Source organism: Bison bison, unplaced genomic scaffold (genome assembly GCF_000754665.1).
Source record: "Bison bison bison isolate TAMUID 2011002044 unplaced genomic scaffold, Bison_UMD1.0 scf7180017851654, whole genome shotgun sequence".
NCBI lineage: Eukaryota > Metazoa > Chordata > Mammalia > Artiodactyla > Bovidae > Bison > Bison bison.
The window spans coordinates 6,442-15,889 of NW_011482227.1; the positions used below are offsets into that span (position 1 = coordinate 6,442).

The following is a 9,448-nucleotide window of genomic DNA, read 5'->3' on the forward strand; positions in this document are numbered from 1 at the left end:
TGGGCTATCTGCGTCACACATGGTGATGTACGTCTCTCCGTACCTCCCACCTTCTCCTTCTCCCTACCTCCCCGGGTCTGTAAGTCTGTTATGTCTGCATCTCCACTGATGCCCTGCAAATGCATTCACGAGTACCGTCTTTCTAGACTCCATATGTATGTCTCAGTATACGATATTTGTTTTTCTGACTTGCTTCCCTCTGTGTAACAGGCTCCAGGTTCCTCCACCTCATTAGAATTGACTCAAAGGCGTTCCTTTTTGTGGCGGAGTAATATTCCATCGTATATATGTACCACAGAGTCTTTATTCATTTGTCTGTCGATGGGCATCTAGGTTGCTTGAAATGTGACAGCAGTCGTGTTGATTTACAATGTTCCATTAATTTCCGCTCTACAGTGAAGGGATTCGGTTATGCAAATACACACGATTTCATTTTGTAACAACTGACTGATATCCCACCCTATATATGCACCGCATCTTCTTTCTCCATTCCTCTGTTGATGGACATTGAGGTTGCTTCCACGTCTTTCCTGTTGGGAATAGTGTTGTGATGAATCCTGGGGGGGTGCGTGTCTTTTCTAATTATGGTTTTCTCCAGGTGTATGCCCCAGTGGCGGGACCACAGGATCGTGCGATAGCTCTCTCTCTAGTTTTTAAAGAACATTCCATACCGTTTTCCATAATACCTGGACAAGTACACATTCCCACCAAAACTGCAGAGGGCTCCTTTTTCTCCACGAGCTCTCCAACACTTAATGTTTGCAGAGTTTTTGATAATGGCAGTTCTGACCGGTGCGAGATGATTTACCTGTTGTAGGTTTGATTTGCGTTTCCCTAATACTCAGAACCCCACTCCAGTCCTCTTGCCTGGAAAACCCCATGGATGGAGGAGCCTGGTAGGCTGCAGTCCATGGGGTTGCTAAGAGTCAGACATGACTGAGCGACTTCACTTTCACTTTTCACTTTCACGCATTGGAGAAGGAAATGGCAACCCACTCCAGTGTTTTTGCCGGGACAATCCCAGGGACGGGGGAGCCTGGTGGGCTGCCGTCTATGGGGTCACACAGAGTTGGACACAACTGAAGCGACTTAGCAGCAGCAGCAGAGTTGAGTTTCCACCTGGTGGTTTTTTTGTTTTTTTTTTTTTCAGGTATTCCAGAGTTTGATTCAGTTATACATAGAGGTTTATTCTTTTTTTGTTTTTCTCACAGAGGTAGTTACATCATGCTCAGTGACTTCCCTGTGCAATTCAGCACAGACTTTTGGATCATCAATTCTGTATATATGAGTGTGTACATGTTCATTCCTAACCCTTCATTTGTCGCTTTCATATAACATTTTTTTTTTGATAGTCATAAGTTCCTTTGAGCTTCCCTGGTAGCTCAGCTGGTAAAGAATCCTCCTGCAATGTTGCAGACCCCGGTTCGATTCCTGGGTTGGGAAGATTCCCCTGGAGAAGGGATAGGCTACCCACTCCAGGATTCTTGGGCTTCCCTGGTGGCTCAGCTGGTAAAGAATCCACCTGCAATGCTGGGAGACCTGGGTTTAATCCCTGGGTCAGGAAGATCCCCTGGAGAAGGGAAAGGCCACCCACTCTAGTATTCTGGCCTGGAGAATCCCGTGGACTGTATAGTCCTTGGGGTCGCAAAGAGTTGGACACGACTGAGCAACTTTCACACATAAGTTTCTTTACTCCGTTTCAGAGTCTGGCTCTGTTGTGTAAATTAGTTCGTTTGTGTGAACACCCAGAGCCCCCCGTCATGGTTATATGATAGCTGTGTTTCTCTGACTTCCGTCACTTGGTACTGGAGTCACTCGGTCCATCCAGGCTGCTGGCAGCGGCCTTATTCCGTTCTGCTCTGCGGGTGAGCCGTATTCCTGCACAGAGAGATCTGCCTTTGTTTTCCTATCAGGGGACGTTTCGGCGGATTCGGTGTCTTGGCCAATGTGCATTGTGCTGCCCTGAAAACAGGAAGGCGTGTGTTATTTTGAAACATGACTTTTTTTCTGGATCTGAGCCCAGAGGTGGGATTACTGGATTGTACGGTTTCTGGATGCTGAAGTTTTGTAAGGAACCTCCATGCCGTTTGCCACGTTTGCTGCACCAGTTTAGCTTCCCACCAAGACTGCGGGGGATTCCACTTTCTGCCTGCCCTTTGCCGCACTTAATCTTTGTAGATCCTTCTGAAGATGGCCATTCTGATCTGTTCGAAGGGATGCGTCATTGCACTTTCGATTTGCTTCTAATAATTACTGATGCTGAGCATCTTTTTATGGGCCTGATGCCAACCTGTATGCCTTCTTGGACGAGATATCCATTTTGATCTTTGGCATTTTTTTTTTTTCCTTCTTGGGTTGTCTGTGTTTGTCATATTGAAATGCATGAGCTCCTCATAAGTTTTGGAGTTGAATTTCTTGTGAGTGTCTTCATTTGCAAATACTTTTTTTTTTTGCAGTCTGAACACTATCTGTTTCTTTTGTTCAGGGCTTTCTTTGTTGAGCAAATGCTCTTCAGGTAGATGAGGTCCTGTTTTCTTTTTGTTGATTATTCATTATACTAATATATATAGTTCAGCTCAGTCACTCGGTCGTGTCCGACTCTGTGACCCCACGAACTGCAGCACACCAAGCCTCCCTGTCTATCACCAACTCCCGGAGTCCACCCAAACCCATGTCCATCCAGTCGGTGATGCCATCCAGCCATCTCATCCTCTGTTGTCCCCTTCTCCTCCTGCCCCGAATCCCTCCCAGCATCAGGGTCTTTTCCAAAGAGTCAACTCTTTGCATGAGGTGGCCAAAGTACTGGAGTTTCAGCTTTAGCATCAGTCCTTCCAATGAACACTCAGGACTGATCTCCTTTAGGATGGACTGGTTGGATCTCCTTGCAGTCCAAGGGACTCTCAGGAGTCTAGGCTCCTCTGTCCATGGGATTTCCCAGGCAAGTGTACTGGAGTGGGTTGCCAATCACTTCTCCAGGGGATCTTTCCATGACCCAGGGATGGAACGCGGGTCTTCTGGGGTCTTCCTGACCCCGGGATTGAGCCTTGTGGGTCTCCGCACCGCAGGCGGATCCTCTACCGTCTGAGCCACCGGGGAAGCCCGTGTGTTTCGGTGGAGCACGGCTGCTTTCCCGCGTTGCGTTAATTTCAGGGGTGCGGGAACTTGATTCATTTATACACAGACATCTGTCCATTCTGTCTCGGGCTCTCTTTCCCGTCTAGGTAATTAGCGTCTGTTCAGTAGAGTTCCCTGTGGTGTTCAGCAGGTGTTTTTGATCATCACATCGTATATGGGAACTGGAATATGTCCATTCCAAACTCTGAAATAACCCCATCCCCATTACAGCTTGTGTGTGTGTGCGTGTGTGTGTGTGTGTGTGTGTGACACTTATAGGTAATTTCTCTCAGTTTCAGAGTCTGTCTCTGTTGTGTAATTAGTTCGTCCGCATGAATATCTACAATCCAGGTGTAGGAGGCATCTCAGGACCTTTGTCTCCCCGTCTCTGACTTCCTTCCCTCCCCGAGTGTGACGGCCACTCGGTCGGGGCATGCCGCTCTCCGTGGCCTTATTCTGTCCTCTGTGTGGCTGAGTCGTGCTCCAGGGGAGAGGTGGGCCCCACTCTGTCTTCATTTTCCTGTCGACAGACATTTCGGTCGATTCGCTTTCGTGGCCTTTGTCAATCACGCCGTCCTGAAGACAGGGGTGCGTGTGTCATTTTGAATCATGATGTTTCTCTGGATCTAAGCCCACAGGTGGGATTGCTGGGTCGTACGTTTTCTGGAGGGTTAGTGTTCTAAGGACGCTCCTTGCTGTTTTCCACAATTCCTGCCCTGATGTAGTTCCCTAGCAAAAGTGTAGGAGGATTTCCTTTTTTTCTCCGCCCTTTGTTAGCACGTGTTCTTGGTAGAATGTCTCGATGATGGTCGTGCTGACCGGTATGAGGAGATCCCTCATTGTCTTTGAGTACCTTCTAATAATTAGTGATGCTGAGCGACTTTTCATGAGTGGAATGGCCCTCTGTATGCCTTCTTGGAAGGAATATGTATTTTTATCTTTGGAGCCTTTTTATCTCTGATGTTTTGTGGTTTTGATGTGGAGACGTGTGAGCTGTTTGTAGCAATTGGAGGTGAATTTCTTGTGTGTATCTTGGTTAGAAAAAATTTCTTTTCCATTCTGAGAGTCTCTTTCTCTATCGTTTTCGATGTCGTCAGCTGTCAAAATGCATTTAAGGTCTGTGTCCACATGCTTTTTTCTTATTTTTGGCTCATTGTTCATTTTCTGTGTGGTGGATCCAAATGAACCTCTTCACGATTGTTCAAGAGGGTTGTGAAGTAAAAGTCGCTCTGTCGGGTCTGACTCTTTGCGACCCCATGGACTGCAGCACACCAGGCCTCCGTGTCCACCACCATCTCCCAGAGCTTGCTCAAATTTATGCCCATGGAGTCGGTGATGCCATCCAACCATCTCATCCTCTGTTGTCCCCTTCTCCTCCTGCCCTCAATTTAATGACAGCAAGCGCAGCTTTTATATGTGTCATTACAAAGCCCAGCCACGAGGTGGCAGAATTTCTCCAGAAACTTTTTTTTAACCCCTTTTTGTAGTAGAAATGTTAGTTTACTTTGGAGAACGCTTCATTCCTCCGATATTGTATTTGTTTCAAGGGTACAGGAACTTGGATTTCCTTATACATAGATGTTTATCTCTTTTTTATCTTTCCACCATATGGGTGGTTAGAGTGTGTTCAGTAGACGCCGTTTTGCTATTCAGTAGGTCATTTTGGATCATCTGTTTGATTATATTATAATCTGGTGGCTCGGTGGATAAAGCATCTGCCTGCAATGCAGGAGATTAGGGCTTGATCCCCAGGTTGGGAAGATCCCCTGGAGGAGGGCATGGCAGCCCACTCCAGTGTCCTTGCCTGGGGAATCCCACGGACAGAGGAGCCTGATGGGCTACAGTCCACGGGGTCGCAGAGAGTCGGACACGACTGAGCCACTCAGCGTGAACAAATGTGTGTGTTATTAGCAAACTCTTAATGGATCCCTCATCACTAACTTTTCTTGTTTTTATAAGCGTAAGTTTCTTTTCTCTGTTCCAACGTCTGTTTCTATTGCGTAAAGCAGTTTGTATCCATTGTTAGATTCCAGCCACAAGTGGTGTCCTTCGCCCTGTCTGCCTGGCTTCTCTAGGGCTGATCATCTCTGGTTCCTCCTCTCACACTGGACATGGCATTCTCTCCTGCTCGTTCGTGGCTGAGTTGATGGTTCGTCGTGTCTGTGAGGCCCCCTTTCTTTACCCGTTCACCTGTCCCCAAACACTCAGGCTGTTTCCGTGTCCTGGTTATTTTCCTGGCGCGGCTGTGATCTCCCGAGTGTACCTATGTTTTGGAAACCCTGGGGCTTCTCTGGCTCTGTGCCCATGGTCGGGGTGAGCGTGTCCTAAGATGCTTCTCTGTTTTCTTTTGTGAAGGACCCCCATACTCTTCTCCCTCCTGCATGGACCGATTCCCACTCCCAGCAACAGTGCAGGGAGGCTCTCTCCCCTCCACACCCTCTTCAGTGTTTATTTTGGAGATTTTGTGATATGCCCGTTCTCACAAGACGGTGATAAGAAAACTCACTAGACTTTTAAGTGGCCTCTCTCTAATAAGCAGTGATGCTCAGCACGTTTTCATGTCCCTAATGCAATCTTTCTGCCTTCTCGAAGACGTACCCATTTCAATCTATGTCCCCTTTATTTCTTGTTTGTGTGTGTGTGTGTGTGTGTGTGTGTGTGTTTGACACAGAGCCGCACAAGCTGTTTCTGTGTTTCGGACACGAGTTCTCCGTGGGTATCTTGGTTTGCAAAGATTGTTTGCCATTCTGAGCGTTATCTTTTCATGTGGGATTCCCCGTGCTGTGCAAATTCTTTTGCGGTTAACTAGATTCTGTTTCGGAGAAGGCAGTGGCACCCCACTCCAGTATTCTTACCTGGAAAATCCCCTGGACGGAGGAGCCTGGCGGGCTGCAGTCCATGGGGTCATTCAGAGTCGGACACAACTGAGCGACTTCACTTTGACTTTTCACTTTCATGCATTGGAGGAGGAAATGGCAACCCACTCCAGTGTCCTTGCCTGGAGAAGCCCAGGGACGGGGGAGCCTGGTGGGCTGCCGTCTGTGGGGTCGCACAGAGTCGGGCACGACTGACGCGACTCAGCAGCAGCAGCAGATCCTGTTTTCTTACTTTGGGTGTATATCTCACTACTCCGAGTGGACGGCAAGGCTGTCCTGACTGTATTTTCGTCCAGAGGCTCACAGTCCGTGTCCTCCGATTTAGATCTCGGTCTTTCCTGAAGTGCGTCTTAGTGTACGGTCTTGGGGAATATTCCCGTTTCCTTCTGGCTTTCATTGTTTCAGGCGCCCCATACGCTGTCCCCCGTGACGCCCATCACCTGTTTTGATTCCCAGCAGCCCAGGAGGAGGGCCCTGTGCTCTTCTACCGCGTCTGCGGCATTGGGTGTGTGTAGAGGGTTTGACCATGACCATTCTCAGCTGTGTGAAGCGATACCTCGCTGGAATTTATCTGCCTCTCCCTTATAATCCCTGGTGCCGAGCACTTTTCATGGATCTAATGCAACCTCTATAGTTGCTTGCAAGAAATATGCATTTCCATCTCTGGCCCTTCTTTTTTTTTCCATGGGTTGGTTGTGTTTTTGACATTGAGGTGTAGGAGCTGTTTGTATGTTCTGGAGATGAATTTCTGGCAGGTATCTTGGTTTGAAAATGATCCTCCCCCCCACAATTTTAAGGATTTCTCTTTCCTTGAGGATGTCCTGGCTCTGGAAATGCTTTTAAGGTTAATTAGGTCCTGTTTTCGTTTTGGGTTTAGTTTTCATTCTTCTAAGTGAAAATCACTCAGTCGTGTCTGACTGTCTGTGACCCCGTGGACTATACAGTCCATGGAATCCTCCAGGCCAGAATACTGGAATGGGTAGCCTTTCCCTTCTCGAGGGCATCTTCCCGACCCAGGAAAGGAACCCAGCTCTCCCGCATTGCAGGCAGATTCTTTACCAGCTGAGCCACCAGGGAAGCCCAAGAATACTGGAGGTGGGTAGCCTTTCCCTTCTCCAGGGGATCTTCCCAACCCAGGAATCGAACCAGGGGTCTCCCGCATTGCAGGATTCTTTAGCCGCTGAGTTACCAGGGAAGCCCCATTATTCCAAGGGGTGGATGTCAAAATGTGTCCTGCATGTACTTCCCCTAAGAATTTCATAGAACCTGTCCTTCCATCTAGGTCTTAGGCTATTTGCAGATTCTTGCTGTGTGTGGTATTAGGGACTGTTCTGATTGCCTTGTCTCTCTCTCTCCCTTTTAATTGTTTGAGGAGCATCCAGACTGTTGTCCATAGTGCTAGGCACCATTTGCGTTCCCGGGTGGTAGGAGGAGAATTCTGTTTCCTCCACAGACTCTTCAGCACGGAGTGTTTGTGGACTTGTTTACAGCGGCCATTCTGACCGGTGCCAAGTGATTCTGCATTGAAATCTGGTTTGCCTCTCGCTAATAATCCCTGATGCTGCGCGTTCTTCACTCCAGGAAAGTGGTTCTGTTATGCTAAGTGCACCAGGCTTCTTTCTCCTTTTGCGGCTGAGTCATATTCCACGGTGTGTGGATACCACAGCTTCCTCATCTGAGTCGTATTCCACGCCTTGCTCATCTGCGCCTCTGTCAATGGACAGCTTGGTTGCTTCCACATCTTGAACATTGTGACGAGTGTTGCTATGATCATCAAGGTGCGTGCATTTTTTCAAATTATGGTTTTCTCCAGGTATATGCCTCGAGGTGAGATTGCTGGGCCATGAGTGCAGTGCAGTCGCTCAGTCGTGTCCGACCCTTTGCGACCCCATGAATCACAGCACGCCAGCCCTCCCTGTCCATCACCAGCTCCCGGAATTCACTCAAACTCACGTCCATTGAGTCAGTGATGGCATCCAGCCAACTTATCCTCTGTCGTCCCCTTCTCCTCCTGCCCCCAATCCCTCCCAGCATCAGGGTCTTTTCCAATGAGTTAACTCTTCGCATGAGGTGTCCAAAGTACTGGAGTTTAAGCTTTAGCATCATTCCTTCCAAAGAAATCCCAGGGCTGATCTCCTTCAGAATGGACTGGTTGGATCTCCTTGCAGTCCAAGGGACTCTCAAGAGTCTTCTCCAACACCACAGTTCAAAAGCATCAATTCTTCGGCGCTCAGCTTTCTTTATAGTCCAACTCTCACATCCATACATGACCACTGGCAAAACCATAGACTTGACTAGACAGACCTTTGTTGGCAAAGTAATATCTCTGGTTTTTAATATGCTATCTAGGTTGGTCATAACTTTCCTTCCAAGGAGTAAGCGTCTTTTAATTTCATGGCTGCAGTCACCATCTGCAGTGATTTGGAGCCCCCCCCCAAAATAAAGTCTGACACTGTTTCCACTGTTTCCCCATCTATTTGCCATGAAGTGATGGGACCAGATGCCATGATCTTAGTTTTTTGAATGTTCAGTTTTAAGCCAACTTTTTCACTCTCGTCTTTCACCTTCATCAAGAGGCTTTTTAGTTCCTCTTCACTTTCTGCCGGAAGGGTGGTGTCATCTGCTTATCTGAGGTCATTGATATTTCTCCCAGCAATCTTGATTCCAGCCTGTGCTTCCTCCAGCCCAGCGTTTCTCATGATGTACTCTGCGTAGAAGTTAAATAAGCAGAGTGACCATATACAGCCTTGGCGGGCTCCTTTTCCTATTTGGAACCCGTCTGTTGTTCCCTTCCCTAATGTTTGACTGTGTTGAGATCATTTTATGTGATATGTTTTTAACGAGTGCAAGTTAAAGGTACCTGTTGACATTGACTTTGTGATCATCTGCCCAGTTTTGAGTTCTTGTTCACTCAACACGCCTAGGAGACTCCTAGGAGGGCAGAAGTACTTGGAGCCCTGCAGAGCTTGGGAATATTAACGGGAACGTGAAGTCGCTCAGTCGTGTCCGACTCTCTGCGACCCCATGGACTGTAGCCTACCAGGCTCCTCTGTCCGTGGGATTTTCCAGGCAATAGTACTGGAGTGGATTGCCATTTCCTTCTCCAAGGGATCTTCCCAACCCAGGGATCGAACCCGGGTCTCCCGCATCGTAGACAGACGCTTTACCGTCTGAGCCACCAGGGAAGTCTGGGAATATTAAGTGCCTGTCAACACAGCTTTTATAGTCGCTGTTACCAAACATGGCCACAAGAGGGCAGCATTACTCCATGCGATGCTTTTGCTTTTTTCCGTTTGTTCTTTGGCTGTTTCTTTACATTGGAGCAGAGTTGACGGTCAGTGATGGGTTTGTTTCAAGTGTACAGGAAGTTGGTTCAGTGAGACACAGCCATGGCTATATTCTCTTTTCGGTTCTTTCCCCCATATAAGGTGATTCCTGGGTGTTCCCTAGACTGCCCC

At 47.9% G+C, this 9,448-nt stretch overlaps 1 protein-coding gene across 1 annotated transcript in view; it reads left to right on the forward strand.

Annotated features, from left to right (window-relative positions):
* ASMT (acetylserotonin O-methyltransferase) overlaps positions 1–9,448 on the forward strand; it is a 23,084-nt gene that overhangs the window by 3,788 nt on the left and 9,848 nt on the right. The window lies entirely within an intron of this gene.